At 50.6% G+C, this 16,791-nt stretch overlaps 2 non-coding genes across 2 annotated transcripts; both read left to right on the forward strand.

Moving 5' to 3' along the window:
- The first annotated feature begins 829 nt into the window (after positions 1-829).
- On the forward strand, positions 830-948 carry LOC149465236 (5S ribosomal RNA). The gene has a single exon (XR_016312230.1). It is a non-coding gene; the product is annotated as a 5S ribosomal RNA (ribosomal RNA).
- Position 949: 1 nt separating this feature from the next.
- On the forward strand, positions 950-1,068 carry LOC149465237 (5S ribosomal RNA). The gene has a single exon (XR_016312232.1). It is a non-coding gene; the product is annotated as a 5S ribosomal RNA (ribosomal RNA).
- The last annotated feature ends 15,723 nt before the right edge of the window (positions 1,069-16,791 follow it).

Consider the following 16,791-nt stretch of genomic DNA (forward strand, 5'->3'; position numbering starts at 1 on the left):
ACCAGCCCGTCTGGCACCAACTACCATGCCCCGTTCAAAGTCACTTAAATCCCCTTTCTTCCCATTGTGATGCTCGGATTAAACTTCAGCAAGTAGTCTTCACATCTACATGCCTAAATGCATTGAGTTGCTGCCATGTGATTGGCTGACAAGCAATGTGTGTTACCAAGCAATTGAATAGGTGTAAAAAAGGAAAAAACAGCGCAAACATAGACCTTTACATGAAATCAATATTACAAAGTGCAAACATAAGTGAAAAATTGATCAGTGGTAAAGTCCATCAAAAATAAACCAAAGTTCAAAAAATATTAGTGCAAAAAAGAAAAAAGAAAAAATATTTTCAAATTCTTCTTCTAATATAGAGGAACTTCCACCTTCCACCCGTGAAAACCAATATCAAATGCACTCACCAGATAAAGGTGAAAAAAACGCCTCTTAGGAATTTTATGGGATCCTACACCCTCTTTCGTATCCACTCTATAGGAATCCTCCTCTCCACCATAGGCTCCACCATCCGACCAGGGAGAAAAAAATCTCAGATAGTGTAATATTGTAAGACACCATTCATAAGTGAAATCAAGGATTAAGGTCACTCACATTCAATTAAATTATAAAAGGCATATTTATTAGGATCAGCTTCTTCCAGATAAACAGTAGATGCAAGGCAACCTCCCACGGAATCTCACATCACAGCTCCAGGTTTCAGCAGAAGCTCTAAAGAGACACCGCATATACAGATCCCAAAAGATGGCCGCTGGAACGCACCGCTCAGCGTGCGCTCCACTCACCGGAAGTGACGTCAGACGTACGGAGTACAAACCGGAAATGCGCCTACGGCCACATCACTCTGAATGCGCCCGATCTCGTCTGATCTCGGAAGCTAAGCAGCGTAGGGCCTGGTTAGTACCTGGATGGGAGACCGCCTGGGAATACCAGGTGCTGTAGGCTAGCCTACGGCCACATCACTCTGAATGCGCCCGATCTCGTCTGATCTCGGAAGCTAAGCAGCGTAGGGCCTGGTTAGTACCTGGATGGGAGACCGCCTGGGAATACCAGGTGCTGTAGGCTAGACGCATTTCCGGTTTGTACTCCGTACGTCTGACGTCACTTCCGGTGAGTGGAGCGCACGCTGAGCGGTGCGTTCCAGCGGCCATCTTTTGGGATCTGTATATGCGGTGTCTCTTTAGAGCTTCTGCTGAAACCTGGAGCTGTGATGTGAGATTCCGTGGGAGGTTGCCTTGCATCTACTGTTTATCTGGAAGAAGCTGATCCTAATAAATATGCCTTTTATAATTTAATTGAATGTGAGTGACCTTAATCCTTGATTTCACTTATGAATGGTGTCTTACAATATTACACTATCTGAGATTTTTTTCTCCCTGGTCGGATGGTGGAGCCTATGGTGGAGAGGAGGATTCCTATAGAGTGGATACGAAAGAGGGTGTAGGATCCCATAAAATTCCTAAGAGGCGTTTTTTTCACCTTTATCTGGTGAGTGCATTTGATATTGGTTTTCACGGGTGGAAGGTGGAAGTTCCTCTATATTAGAAGAAGAATTTGAAAATATTTTTTCTTTTTTCTTTTTTGCACTAATATTTTTTGAACTTTGGTTTATTTTTGATGGACTTTACCACTGATCAATTTTTCACTTATGTTTGCACTTTGTAATATTGATTTCATGTAAAGGTCTATGTTTGCGCTGTTTTTTCCTTTTTTTCATTGTTTGTGTTGATCACAGTGCACAGCAGCAGGATAGAACCTGTATTAGAGTGTTTTACTAGGCGCAGGAAGAATTTTTAGTTTAATTGAATAGGTGTACCTAATAAAGTGGCCGGTGAGTGTATAAACAGTGTAAATATAATATGGTGTCAAGTAATTCCATATGTATTAAACAGTATGTTATAAATACTGTAATAACAATGTTATTCTGACTTAGTAGAATCATATTGCAGATGTTAAAATTACTCTGGTCCATAACAGTTATATCCGCATGAGTGTTAAGGTAAACAGCGTGTGTCTGACACCAGCTTTATCTCCTGGGAAAAATAGCAAACATTTTGGAAAATACAATCTAAATAGGCAACCCTGGGATCACTGCACAGGTTAGGAAGAGCTTATGGAGACATGATTATTTCTCAGTTCAGCAGTACCTGACTATATTGGGTACTGGTCATCAACTGTCTATGGTTACTAGAGATGAGCGAATCGAAGTATCCGAAGTGGAATTCGAGTCGAATATCGGAAAAATTTCGATTCGTGCCGAATCCGAAAAACAGCCTAATTCGGACGCGCGAATCGAAATTTTTCAGAAAATGGCGGCTGACATGTGCGGCGACGGAGCGGGGATGTCGGGGAAGGCGCGCAGACAAGGCGCGCTGCCCCATAATGCATTCCTCAACGACATGTGATCGCATCAGCCAATCAGCAGCCAGCCAGCCAGCACTGTGTAATGGTCGAGGTATATATAGCGGCCATTTTGGAAATCTTCATTTGCCTGCAGTCATTGAACAGAGGCAGACCGCTCTGTACTAGGGACAGGGACAGAGTTAGGGCCACAGAAACGAGAATTGGGGACAGAGAGAAGTTACTTAGGGACAGAGAACCATTACTCAGGGACACAGACTTGTTAATGAGGGCCACAGAATCGTTATTTAGGGACAAAGAAACGCTAGTTAGGGCCACAGAATTCATACTCAGGGACAGACAGAATTGTTACTCAGTGCCAGAGAATTGTTACTTAGGGCCACAGAAACGTTATTAGGGCCACAGAATTTTTACTCAGGGACAGACAGAATTGTTACTGAGTGCCAGAGAATTGTTACTCAGGGACAGACAGAATTGTTACTGAGTGCCAGAGAATTCTTACTCAGGGCCACAGAATTCATTCTCAGGGACAGACAGAATTGTTACTCAGGGACAGACAGAATTGTTACTGAGTGCCAGAGAATTGTTACTCAGGGACAGACAGAATTGTTACTGAGTGCCAGAGAATTGTTACTCAGGGACAGACAGAATTGTTACTGAGTGCCAGAGAATTGTTACTCAGGGACAGACAGAATTGTTACTGAGTGCCAGAGAATTGTTACTCAGGGACAGACAGAATTGTTACTGAGTGCCAGAGAATTGTTACTCAGGGACAGACAGAATTGTTACTGAGTGCCAGAGAATTGTTACTCAGGGACAGACAGAATTGTTACTGAGTGCCAGAGAATTGTTACTCGCACAGACACAAAATTGTTACTTGCACAGACACAGAATTGTTACTCGCGCAGACACAGAATTGTTACTCAGGGCCACAGAATTCATACTCAGGGACAGACAGAATTGTTACTGAGTGCCAGAGAATTGTTACTCAGGGACAGACAGAATTGTTACTGAGTGCCAGAGAATTGTTACTCAGGGACAGACAGAATTGTTACTGAGTGCCAGAGAATTGTTACTCGCACAGACACAAAATTGTTACTTGCACAGACACAGAATTGTTACTCGCACAGACACAGAATTGTTACTCAGGGCCACAGAATTCATACTCAGGGACAGACAGAATTGTTACTGAGCGCCAGAGAATTGTTACTCAGGGACAGACAGAATTGTTACTGAGTGCCAGAGAATTGTTACTCAGGGACAGACAGAATTGTTACTGAGTGCCAGAGAATTGTTACTCAGGGACAGACAGAATTGTTACTGAGTGCCAGAGAATTGTTACTCGCACAGACACAAAATTGTTACTTGCACAGACACAGAATTGTTACTCGCACAGACACAGAATTGTTACTCAGGGCCACAGAATTCATACTCAGGGACAGACAGAATTGTTACTGAGTGCCAGAGAATTGTTACTCAGGGACAGACAGAATTGTTACTGAGTGCCAGAGAATTGTTACTCGCACAGACACAAAATTGTTACTTGCACAGACACAGAATTGTTACTCGCACAGACACAGAATTGTTACTCAGGGCCACAGAATTCATACTCAGGGACAGACAGAATTGTTACTGAGTGCCAGAGAATTGTTACTCAGGGACAGACAGAATTGTTACTGAGTGCCAGAGAATTCTTACTCAGGGACAGACAGAATTGTTACTGAGTGCCAGAGAATTGTTACTCTCACAGACACAAAATTGTTACTTGCACAGACACAGAATTGTTACTCGCACAGAGACAGAATTGTTACTCAGGGCCACAGAATTCATACTCAGGGACAGACAGAATTGTTACTGAGTGCCAGAGAATTGTTACTCAGGGACAGACAGAATTGTTACTGAGTGCCAGAGAATTGTTACTCTCACAGACACAAAATTGTTACTTGCACAGACACAGAATTGTTACTTGCACAGACACACAATTGTTACTCAGGGCCACAGAATTCATACTCAGGGACAGACAGAATTGTTACTGAGTGCCAGAGAATTCTTACTCAGGGCCACAGAATTCATACTCAGGGACAGACAGAATTGTTACTCAGGGACAGACAGAATTGTTACTGAGTGCCAGAGAATTGTTACTCAGGGACAGACAGAATTGTTACTGAGTGCCAGAGAATTCTTACTCAGGGACAGACAGAATTGTTACTGAGTGCCAGAGAATTGTTACTCTCACAGACACAAAATTGTTACTTGCACAGACACAGAATTGTTACTCGCACAGAGACAGAATTGTTACTCAGGGCCACAGAATTCATACTCAGGGACAGACAGAATTGTTACTGAGTGCCAGAGAATTGTTACTCAGGGACAGACAGAATTGTTACTGAGTGCCAGAGAATTGTTACTCTCACAGACACAAAATTGTTACTTGCACAGACACAGAATTGTTACTTGCACAGACACACAATTGTTACTCAGGGCCACAGAATTCATACTCAGGGACAGACAGAATTGTTACTGAGTGCCAGAGAATTCTTACTCAGGGCCACAGAATTCATACTCAGGGACAGACAGAATTGTTACTCAGGGACAGACAGAATTGTTACTGAGTGCCAGAGAATTGTTACTCAGGGACAGACAGAATTGTTACTGAGTGCCAGAGAATTCTTACTCAGGGACAGACAGAATTGTTACTGAGTGCCAGAGAATTGTTACTCTCACAGACACAAAATTGTTACTTGCACAGACACAGAATTGTTACTCGCACAGAGACAGAATTGTTACTCAGGGCCACAGAATTCATACTCAGGGACAGACAGAATTGTTACTGAGTGCCAGAGAATTGTTACTCAGGGACAGACAGAATTGTTACTGAGTGCCAGAGAATTGTTACTCTCACAGACACAAAATTGTTACTTGCACAGACACAGAATTGTTACTTGCACAGACACACAATTGTTACTCAGGGCCACAGAATTCATACTCAGGGACAGACAGAATTGTTACTGAGTGCCAGAGAATTCTTACTCAGGGCCACAGAATTCATACTCAGGGACAGACAGAATTGTTACTCAGGGACAGACAGAATTGTTACTGAGTGCCAGAGAATTGTTACTCAGGGACAGACAGAATTGTTACTGAGTGCCAGAGAATTGTTACTCTCACAGACACAAAATTGTTACTTGCACAGACACAGAATTGTTACTTGCACAGACACACAATTGTTACTCAGGGCCACAGAATTCATACTCAGGGACAGACAGAATTGTTACTGAGTGCCAGAGAATTGTTACTCAGGGACAGACAGAATTGTTACTGAGTGCCAGAGAATTGTTACTCTCACAGACACAAAATTGTTACTTGCACAGACACAGAATTGTTACTCGCACAGAGACAGAATTGTTACTCAGGGCCACAGAATTCATACTCAGGGACAGACAGAATTGTTACTGAGTGCCAGAGAATTGTTACTCGCACAGACACAAAATTGTTACTTGCACAGACACAGAATTGTTACTCGCGCAGACACAGAATTGTTACTCAGGGCCACAGAATTCATACTCAGGGACAGACAGAATTGTTACTGAGTGCCAGAGAATTGTTACTCAGGGACAGACAGAATTGTTACTGAGTGCCAGAGAATTGTTACTCAGGGACAGACAGAATTGTTACTGAGTGCCAGAGAATTGTTACTCAGGGACAGACAGAATTGTTACTGAGTGCCAGAGAATTGTTACTCAGGGACAGACAGAATTGTTACTGAGTGCCAGAGAATTGTTACTCAGGGACAGACAGAATTGTTACTGAGTGCCAGAGAATTGTTACTCAGGGACAGACAGAATTGTTACTGAGTGCCAGAGAATTGTTACTCGCACAGACACAAAATTGTTACTTGCACAGACACAGAATTGTTACTCGCACAGACACAGAATTGTTACTCGCACAGACACAGAATTGTTACTCAGGGCCACAGAATTCATACTCAGGGACAGACAGAATTGTTACTGAGTGCCAGAGAATTGTTACTCAGGGACACCTAATCGTTGAATTAAATAGTATGTCAGACAACATGCAGAGGAGTGGCAGAGGAGGCAATGTTTTAGGAGCGAGCAGACGTGGCAGCAGAGGAAGGGGTCGAGGCAGCAGTATTCGCAGCCAGAGGCCAGTGCTCCCGGTGTCATCCAGCGGTCGTGTCTCCACCGACAACCCTGCCGTCATTGATTGGTTGGCTCGGTCGTCTTCCTCTTCCCAGGTCACCTCTGACACCTACAGCCAACGGTCGGTGGGTACGTCAGACACAACCGTTAGTTGGCATGGCCCGGGACCAAGCCCACTGAAATCACGTGTCCTCTACCTGCCCCTGTCCTTTGCTGTTCCCTCACCAAGCGAAGTATCGCATGCTGTGGGCTCAGCCCCACTGTACAGTGAGGAAGAGCTAACAGAGGGCGGTCAGGAACGGGGGGAGACATCGGCCTTTTCAGCAGCCAAGCGAACAAGTACTGGCGAGGAGAGTGGCTCGGTAGCCGGTCTAGAGACAGGTCTGTCTCCTGACCCAGACGCAGCCGAGGGGGCTAGTAGTGAGGCGGAGACCCTACTTGATGATGAGGAGGTTGATCGCACTTGGCAGCCTCGTCGTCATCAGGCAATTTCTTCCGCATCATCAGGAGAAGAGGGTGGCAGCTTGGCAGCGAGCAAAACAGTCGGTGGGTTGCCCAGGAGACAGCAGCAGGGTCGCATCAGTGTCAGTGGAGCCAAACGTCCACGGAGTAGAGCACCAGCTCCACTGCAGCCTACCACCACGGCCAGTAGTGGTGCCGGTGCGCACGGAGGAAGTAGCAGTCAGCCAGTGAAGAGTAGCGGGGGCAAAGTTTCCTACTCGGTGGTGTGGCAATTTTTCCTCAAGCCGCCCGAGGAAGTAAACGTAGCCGTATGTCGACTATGTGGCCAGAAATGCAAGCGTGGCCAGGGGGCCCATGTTGGGACTACAGCGTTGCGTCAGCATATGCAGCGTCACCATTCGGTGGCCTGGGAAAACCGTGATAAACATACGGCGGTTCTGCCTGCCCCAGCCCCCGCTCCATCACCCGCTCCGTTACTTGCTCCGTCACCCGACGTCGTCAATCGCCCTCTATCAGCCAGTCAAGGCTCCAACACCTCTGCTGAGGGGAGTTGTCGCTCATTGGCATCTTCCGCTCGTTCAGATGCTCCTTCTCCTGCTACTCCTCTTCTCGGATTCCGTCAACAGTCTTTCTTGGAATCCGTATCCAAGAGACAACAGTTTGCGAGCACGCACCCGACGGTGCAAAAGCTGAACGTCCTCCTGTCCAAGTTGCTGGTGCTGCAGTCCCTCCCTTTCCAACTGGTGGACTCAGCACCTTTCCGAGAAATGATGGCTTGTGCCGCGCCGCGGTGGAGAGTGCCAAGCCGTCATTTCTTTGCCCAAAAGGCAGTGCCAGCCCTGCATTCACATGTAGAAGAGATGGTGGGCCAGTCTTTGAGCATGTCGGTCTCTGCCAAAGTGCACGGCAGCGCCGACGTGTGGAGCTGTAACTACGGTCAGGGACAGTACATGTCATTTACGGCCCACTGGGTGAACGTGGTGCCGGCACAGCCGCACCAGCAACTTGGACAGGTCACGACGCTTTTGCCTCCACGTTTGCACGTCCTTGGTCCAGCAAGCATGTCCGCCTCTACCACCTCTTTTTCCGCCGTGTCCTCAGCCGCCACCCCCGTGCCAAGTCCCATTACCCGACCGGCATATCACATGTGCAGGGCGCAACGGTGTCACGCTGTGCTGCACCTGGTATGCCTTGGCGAACGTAGTCACACAGGGGAGGAACTGCTGAGTGTAATGAACAGAGAAATCGACAGATGGCTGTCTCCGCGCAAACTAAAAATCGGAACCATGTTGACTGACAACGGAAAGAACATGGTGTCTGCTCTGCGTCAAGGAAGGTTGTGCCATGCGCCATGCATGGCTCACGTGTTCAATCTGGTTGTCAAGCGGTTCCTAAAATCCACCATCCCACTGCAAGACATCCTTAAAATGTCACGTAAACTGTGCATGCATTTCAGCCATTCCTACACCGCAAAGAACACCCTCATTGAGCTGCAGCGGCAGAACGGAATTCCACAGCATCGCCTGATCTGCGACGTTGCAACAAGGTGGAATTCAACCCTACACATGTTAGACCGCCTTTACGAGCAGCGAAAGGCCATCACCGATTTCCTGATGTTACAAGCGGATAAAGGTACTCCCCTGTGTAACTTAGATGTCAGCCATTGGCAGCTCATGCGTGACACCTGCCGCTTGCTCAGGCCCTTTGAGGAGGCCACGCTATTCGTGAGTCGGCAGGACTATGGGATGAACGACGTCATTCCTCTGTTGCACGTCCTGGAACAAATGCTGTTAACAATGGCTGGTCAGGGTGCGGTAGACGTGGCGCACAGATCTCAACGCCACATGACCCCTGTGGGGGCAGGACAGGAAGAAGAGGAGGAGGTAGAGGAGGACATTTGTGCTCAGGAATTATTGAGTGAAATGGGTGGTTTTTCCACTCAGCGGACAGGAGTGGAGGAGCAGGAGCATCTGGTAGAGGAGGAGGAGGAGGAGACAGAGGACCCAGACGCACCGTGGCAGTATGCTGTGGAGATGGAGGCAGGGAGTCCCTCGCATTCCTTGGCACAAATGGCCCATAGCATGCTCGGTTGCTTGCGTAGCGACAGCCGAATAATAACCATCAGACAGAGGGATGACTTTTGGCTGTCCACCTTGTTGGACCCTCGCTACCGGTCCAAAATGGTGGCCTTTTTCACACCTGCTGAGAGGGAGGCCAAAATTACGTACTATAAAAACCACCTATGTAGTCAGTTGGTCTCTGCCTTTGTGCGCCATCGTCCATCCTCAGACACTGTGGGCCCTGTGCGCTCGCGTTCCGCTGGCATGGCAGCAGGGGAGGGGTGGGGTGGTAGGAGCAGTGGCAGCTCCACCAGCAGCGGCTGCCTCAGTCTGCAGTCGATGATGAGTAGCTTTCTTCACCAGCGCAGTGAGGAAACTACTAATCAGCCGCAGCAGCAGCAGCAGCATCAGGTGGACCTGGAGCAGGAGCTCAAACAACAGGCTTGGGCCTACTTGGACAGCACCCTGCCAACCGAGGTAGACAATCCCCTTGACTACTGGGCAACGAAACTTGACCTTTGGCCCCAACTAGCTGAATTTGCCCTTGAAAGGCTGTCATGCCCGGCCAGTAGCGTGGCATCGGAGCGCGTGTTTAGTGCGGCAGGAGGTATTGTAACTCCGCGGAGGACACGACTGTCCACCCAAAGTGTGGAGAGACTCACGTTTGTGAAAATGAATCAGGCGTGGATTAGTCTGGATTTCAAACCACCAGTTCCTGACACAACTGACTAAATCCGCCATGAATCATGCCTCAAACATGTGCCACTTTCAGGTCTCCTCACACTGCTGGTGTGTTGAATTTTTTGACATAGGGTGCTGGCAGATTACGGGCCTCCTATAGCTGCTGCCAGGCCCCTAATCTGCCATAGGCCCCTATATACCACCTCCTCCTGCTGCTGCCAGGTCCAGAGTCTCTCATGGGTCCCTGTACGGCCTCCCATTGCTGCTGTCTCCATCGCCACACTCTGCTGCCATGTGCCACTTTCAGGTCTCTTCACACTGCTGGTGTGTTAAATTTTTTGACATAGGGTGCAGGCAGATTACGGGCCTCACATAGCTGCTGCCAGGCCCCTAATCTGCCATGGGCCCCTATATACCACCTCCTCCTGCTGCTGCCAGGTCCAGAGTCTCTCATGGGTCCCTGTACGGCCTCCCATTGCTGCTGTCTCCATCGCCACACTCTGCTGCCATGTGCCACTTTCAGGTCTCTTCACACTGCTGGTGTGTTAAATTTTTTGACATAGGGTGCTGCAAGATAACGGGCCTCACATAGCTGCTGCCAGGCCCCTAATCAGCCATGGGCCCCTATACCGCCTCCTCCTGCTGCTGCCAGGTCCAGAGTCTCTCATGCCATGTGCCACTTTCAGGTCTCTTCACACTGCTGGTGTGTTAAATTTTTTGACATAGGGTGCTGGCAGATTACGGGCCTCCCATAGCTGCTGCCAGGCCCCTAATCTGCCATGGGCCCCTATATACCGCCTCCTCATGCTGCTGCCAAGTCCAGAGTCTGTCATGGTCCCTGTACGGCCTCCCATTGCTGCTGTCTCCATCGCCACACTCTGCTGCCATGTGCCACTTTCAGGTCTCTTCACACTGCTGGTGTGTTAAATTTTTTGACATAGGGTGCAGGCAGATTACGGGCCTCACATAGCTGCTGCCAGGCCCCTAATCTGCCATGGGCCCCTATATACCGCCTCCTCATGCTGCTGCCAAGTCCAGAGTCTGTCATGGTCCCTGTACGGCCTCCCATTGCTGCTGTCTCCATCGCCACACTCTGCTGCCATGTGCCACTTTCAGGTCTCTTCACACTGCTGGTGTGTTTAATTTTTTGACATAGGGTGCAGGCAGATTACGGGCCTCACATAGCTGCTGCCAGGCCCCTAATCTGCCATGGGCCCCTATATACCGCCTCCTCATGCTGCTGCCAAGTCCAGAGTCTGTCATGGTCCCTGTACGGCCTCCCATTGCTGCTGTCTCCATCGCCACACTCTGCTGCCATGTGCCACTTTCAGGTCTCTTCACACTGCTGGTGTGTTAAATTTTTTGACATAGGGTGCAGGCAGATTACGGGCCTCACATAGCTGCTGCCAGGCCCCTAATCTGCCATGGGCCCCTATATACCGCCTCCTCATGCTGCTGCCAAGTCCAGAGTCTGTCATGGTCCCTGTACGGCCTCCCATTGCTGCTGTCTCCATCGCCACACTCTGCCATGTGCCACTTTCAGGTCTCTTCACACTGCTGGTGTGTTTAATTTTTTGACATAGGGTGCAGGCAGATTACGGGCCTCACATAGCTGCTGCCAGGCCCCTAATCTGCCATGGGCCCCTATATACCGCCTCCTCATGCTGCTGCCAAGTCCAGAGTCTGTCATGGTCCCTGTACGGCCTCCCATTGCTGCTGTCTCCATCGCCACACTCTGCTGCCATGTGCCACTTTCAGGTCTCTTCACACTGCTGGTGTGTTTAATTTTTTGACATAGGGTGCAGGCAGATTACGGGCCTCACATAGCTGCTGCCAGGCCCCTAATCTGCCATGGGCCCCTATATACCGCCTCCTCATGCTGCTGCCAAGTCCAGAGTCTGTCATGGTCCCTGTACGGCCTCCCATTGCTGCTGTCTCCATCGCCACACTCTGCTGCCATGTGCCACTTTCAGGTCTCTTCACACTGCTGGTGTGTTAAATTTTTTGACATAGGGTGCAGGCAGATTACGGGCCTCACATAGCTGCTGCCAGGCCCCTAATCTGCCATGGGCCCCTATATACCGCCTCCTCATGCTGCTGCCAAGTCCAGAGTCTGTCATGGTCCCTGTACGGCCTCCCATTGCTGCTGTCTCCATCGCCACACTCTGCTGCCATGTGCCACTTTCAGGTCTCTTCACACTGCTGGTGTGTTAAATTTTTTGACATAGGGTGCAGGCAGATTACGGGCCTCACATAGCTGCTGCCAGGCCCCTAATCTGCCATGGGCCCCTATATACCGCCTCCTCATGCTGCTGCCAAGTCCAGAGTCTGTCATGGTCCCTGTACGGCCTCCCATTGCTGCTGTCTCCATCGCCACACTCTGCTGCCATGTGCCACTTTCAGGTCTCTTCACACTGCTGGTGTGTTTAATTTTTTGACATAGGGTGCAGGCAGATTACGGGCCTCACATAGCTGCTGCCAGGCCCCTAATCTGCCATGGGCCCCTATATACCGCCTCCTCATGCTGCTGCCAAGTCCAGAGTCTGTCATGGTCCCTGTACGGCCTCCCATTGCTGCTGTCTCCATCGCCACACTCTGCTGCCATGTGCCACTTTCAGGTCTCTTCACACTGCTGGTGTGTTTAATTTTTTGACATAGGGTGCAGGCAGATTACGGGCCTCACATAGCTGCTGCCAGGCCCCTAATCTGCCATGGGCCCCTATATACCGCCTCCTCATGCTGCTGCCAAGTCTAGAGTCTCTCATGGGTCCCTGTACGGCCTCCCATTGCTGCTGTCTCCATCGCCACACTCTGCTGCCATGTGCCACTTTCAGGTCTCTTCACACTGCTGGTGTGTTCAATTTTTTGACATAGGGTGCAGGCAGATTACGGGCCTCACATAGCTGCTGCCAGGCCCCTAATCTGCCATGGGCCCCTATATACCGCCTCCTCATGCTGCTGCCAAGTCCAGAGTCTGTCATGGTCCCTGTACGGCCTCCCATTGCTGCTGTCTCCATCGCCACACTCTGCTGCCATGTGCCACTTTCAGGTCTCTTCACACTGCTGGTGTGTTAAATTTTTTGACATAGGGTGCAGGCAGATTACGGGCCTCACATAGCTGCTGCCAGGCCCCTAATCTGCCATGGGCCCCTATATACCGCCTCCTCATGCTGCTGCCAAGTCCAGAGTCTGTCATGGTCCCTGTACGGCCTCCCATTGCTGCTGTCTCCATCGCCACACTCTGCTGCCATGTGCCACTTTCAGGTCTCTTCACACTGCTGGTGTGTTAAATTTTTTGACATAGGGTGCAGGCAGATTACGGGCCTCACATAGCTGCTGCCAGGCCCCTAATCTGCCATGGGCCCCTATATACCGCCTCCTCATGCTGCTGCCAAGTCCAGAGTCTGTCATGGTCCCTGTACGGCCTCCCATTGCTGCTGTCTCCATCGCCACACTCTGCTGCCATGTGCCACTTTCAGGTCTCTTCACACTGCTGGTGTGTTTAATTTTTTGACATAGGGTGCAGGCAGATTACGGGCCTCACATAGCTGCTGCCAGGCCCCTAATCTGCCATGGGCCCCTATATACCGCCTCCTCATGCTGCTGCCAAGTCTAGAGTCTCTCATGGGTCCCTGTACGGCCTCCCATTGCTGCTGTCTCCATCGCCACACTCTGCTGCCATGTGCCACTTTCAGGTCTCTTCACACTGCTGGTGTGTTTAATTTTTTGACATAGGGTGCAGGCAGATTACGGGCCTCACATAGCTGCTGCCAGGCCCCTAATCTGCCATGGGCCCCTATATACCGCCTCCTCATGCTGCTGCCAAGTCTAGAGTCTCTCATGGGTCCCTGTACGGCCTCCCATTGCTGCTGTCTCCATCGCCACACTCTGCTGCCATGTGCCACTTTCAGGTCTCTTCACACTGCTGGTGTGTTAAATTTTTTGACATAGGGTGCAGGCAGATTACGGGCCTCACATAGCTGCTGCCAGGCCCCTAATCTGCCATGGGCCCCTATATACCGCCTCCTCATGCTGCTGCCAAGTCCAGAGTCTGTCATGGTCCCTGTACGGCCTCCCATTGCTGCTGTCTCCATCGCCACACTCTGCTGCCATGTGCCACTTTCAGGTCTCTTCACACTGCTGGTGTGTTAAATTTTTTGACATAGGGTGCAGGCAGATTACGGGCCTCACATAGCTGCTGCCAGGCCCCTAATCTGCCATGGGCCCCTATATACCGCCTCCTCATGCTGCTGCCAAGTCCAGAGTCTGTCATGGTCCCTGTACGGCCTCCCATTGCTGCTGTCTCCATCGCCACACTCTGCTGCCATGTGCCACTTTCAGGTCTCTTCACACTGCTGGTGTGTTAAATTTTTTGACATAGGGTGCAGGCAGATTACGGGCCTCACATAGCTGCTGCCAGGCCCCTAATCTGCCATGGGCCCCTATATACCGCCTCCTCATGCTGCTGCCAAGTCCAGAGTCTGTCATGGTCCCTGTACGGCCTCCCATTGCTGCTGTCTCCATCGCCACACTCTGCTGCCATGTGCCACTTTCAGGTCTCTTCACACTGCTGGTGTGTTTAATTTTTTGACATAGGGTGCAGGCAGATTACGGGCCTCACATAGCTGCTGCCAGGCCCCTAATCTGCCATGGGCCCCTATATACCGCCTCCTCATGCTGCTGCCAAGTCTAGAGTCTCTCATGGGTCCCTGTACGGCCTCCCATTGCTGCTGTCTCCATCGCCACACTCTGCTGCCATGTGCCACTTTCAGGTCTCTTCACACTGCTGGTGTGTTTAATTTTTTGACATAGGGTGCAGGCAGATTACGGGCCTCACATAGCTGCTGCCAGGCCCCTAATCTGCCATGGGCCCCTATATACCGCCTCCTCATGCTGCTGCCAAGTCTAGAGTCTCTCATGGGTCCCTGTACGGCCTCCCATTGCTGCTGTCTCCATCGCCACACTCTGCTGCCATGTGCCACTTTCAGGTCTCTTCACACTGCTGGTGTGTTAAATTTTTTGACATAGGGTGCAGGCAGATTACGGGCCTCACATAGCTGCTGCCAGGCCCCTAATCTGCCATGGGCCCCTATATACCGCCTCCTCATGCTGCTGCCAAGTCCAGAGTCTGTCATGGTCCCTGTACGGCCTCCCATTGCTGCTGTCTCCATCGCCACACTCTGCCATGTGCCACTTTCAGGTCTCTTCACACTGCTGGTGTGTTTAATTTTTTGACATAGGGTGCAGGCAGATTACGGGCCTCACATAGCTGCTGCCAGGCCCCTAATCTGCCATAGGCCCCTATATACCGCCTCCTCATGCTGCTGCCAGGTCCAGAGTCTCTCATGGGTCCCTGTACGGCCTCCCATTGCTGCTTTCTCCATCGCCACACTCTGCCATGTGCCACTTTCAGGTCTCCTCACACACTGCTGGTGTGTTGAATTTTTTGACATAGGGTGCTGGCAGATTACGGGCCTCCCATAGCTGCTGCCAGGCCCCTAATCTGCCATGGGCCCCTATATACCGCCTCCTCATGCTGCTGCCAAGTCCAGAGTCTGTCATGGGTCCCTGTACGGCCTCCCATTGCTGCTGTCTCCATCGCCACACTCTGCCATGTGCCACTTTCAGGTCTCCTCACACACTGCTGGTGTGTAGAATTTTTTGACATAGGGTGCTGGCAGATTACGGGCCTCCCATAGCTGCTGCCAGGCCCCTAATCTGCCATGGGCCCCTATATACCGCCTCCTCATGCTGCTGCCAAGTCCAGAGTCTGTCATGGGTCCCTGTACGGCCTCCCATTGCTGCTGTCTCCATCGCCACACTCTGCCATGTGCCACTTTCAGGTCTCCTCACACTGCTGGTGTGTTGAATTTTTTGACATAGGGTGCTGGCAGATTACGGGCCTCCTATAGCTGCTGCCAGGCCCCTAATCTGCCATGGGCCCCTATATACCGCCTCCTCATGCTGCTGCCAAGTTCAGAGTCTGTCATGGGTCCCTGTACGGCCTCCCATTGCTGCTGTCTCCATCGCCACACTCTGCCATGTGCCACTTTCAGGTCTCCTCACACTGCTGGTGTGTTGAATTTTTTGACATAGGGTGCTGGCAGATTACGGGCCTCCTATAGCTGCTGCCAGGCCCCTAATCTGCCATAAGCCCCTATATACCGCCTCCTCATGCTGCTGCCAAGTCCAGAGTCTGTCATGGGTCCCTGTACGGCCTCCCATTGCTGCTGTCTCCATCGCCACACTCTGCCATGTGCCACTTTCAGGTCTCCTCACACACTGCTGGTGTGTTGAATTTTTTGACATAGGGTGCTGGCAGATTACGGGCCTCCTATAGCTGCTGCCAGGCCCCTAATCTGCCGTAGGCCCCTATATACCGCCTCCTCATGCTGCTGCCAGGTCCAGAGTCTCTCATGGGTCCCTGTACGGCCTCCCATTGCTGCTGTCTCCATCGCCACACTCTGCCATGTGCCACTTTCAGGTCTCCTCACACTGCTGGTGTGTTCCATTTTTTGTCATAGGGTGCTGGCAGATTATGGGCCTCCCATAACTGCTGCCAGGCCCCTAATCTGCCATGGGCCCCTATACCGACTCCTCATGCTGTGACGTTGCAACAAGGTGGAATTCAACCCTACATATGTTAGACCGCCTTTACGAACAGCAAAAGGCCATCACAGATTTCCTGATGTTAAAAGCAGATAAAGGTACTCCCTGTGTAACTTAGATGTCAGCCATTGGCAGCTCATGCGTGACACCTGCGCTTGCTCAGGCCCTTTGAGGAGGCCACGCTATTCGTGAGTCGGCAGGACTATGGGATGAACGACGTCATTCCTCTGTTGCACGTCCTGGAACAAATGCTGTTAACAATGGCTGGTCAGGGTGCGGTAGACGTGGCGCACAGATCTCAACGCCACATGGCCCCTGTGGGGGCAGGACTGGAAGAAGAGGAGGAGGTAGAGGAGGACATTGGTGCTCAGGAATTATTGAGTGAAATGGGTGGTTTTTCCACTCAGCGGACAGGAGTGGAGGAGCAGGAGCATCTGGTAGAGGAGGAGGAAGAG

The sequence above is a fragment of the Staurois parvus genome, unplaced genomic scaffold (genome assembly GCF_062004578.1).
Source record: "Staurois parvus isolate SC_StPar_1 unplaced genomic scaffold, SC_StPar_1.0 ptg000139l, whole genome shotgun sequence".
In the NCBI taxonomy this organism is placed as follows: Eukaryota; Metazoa; Chordata; class Amphibia; order Anura; family Ranidae; genus Staurois; species Staurois parvus.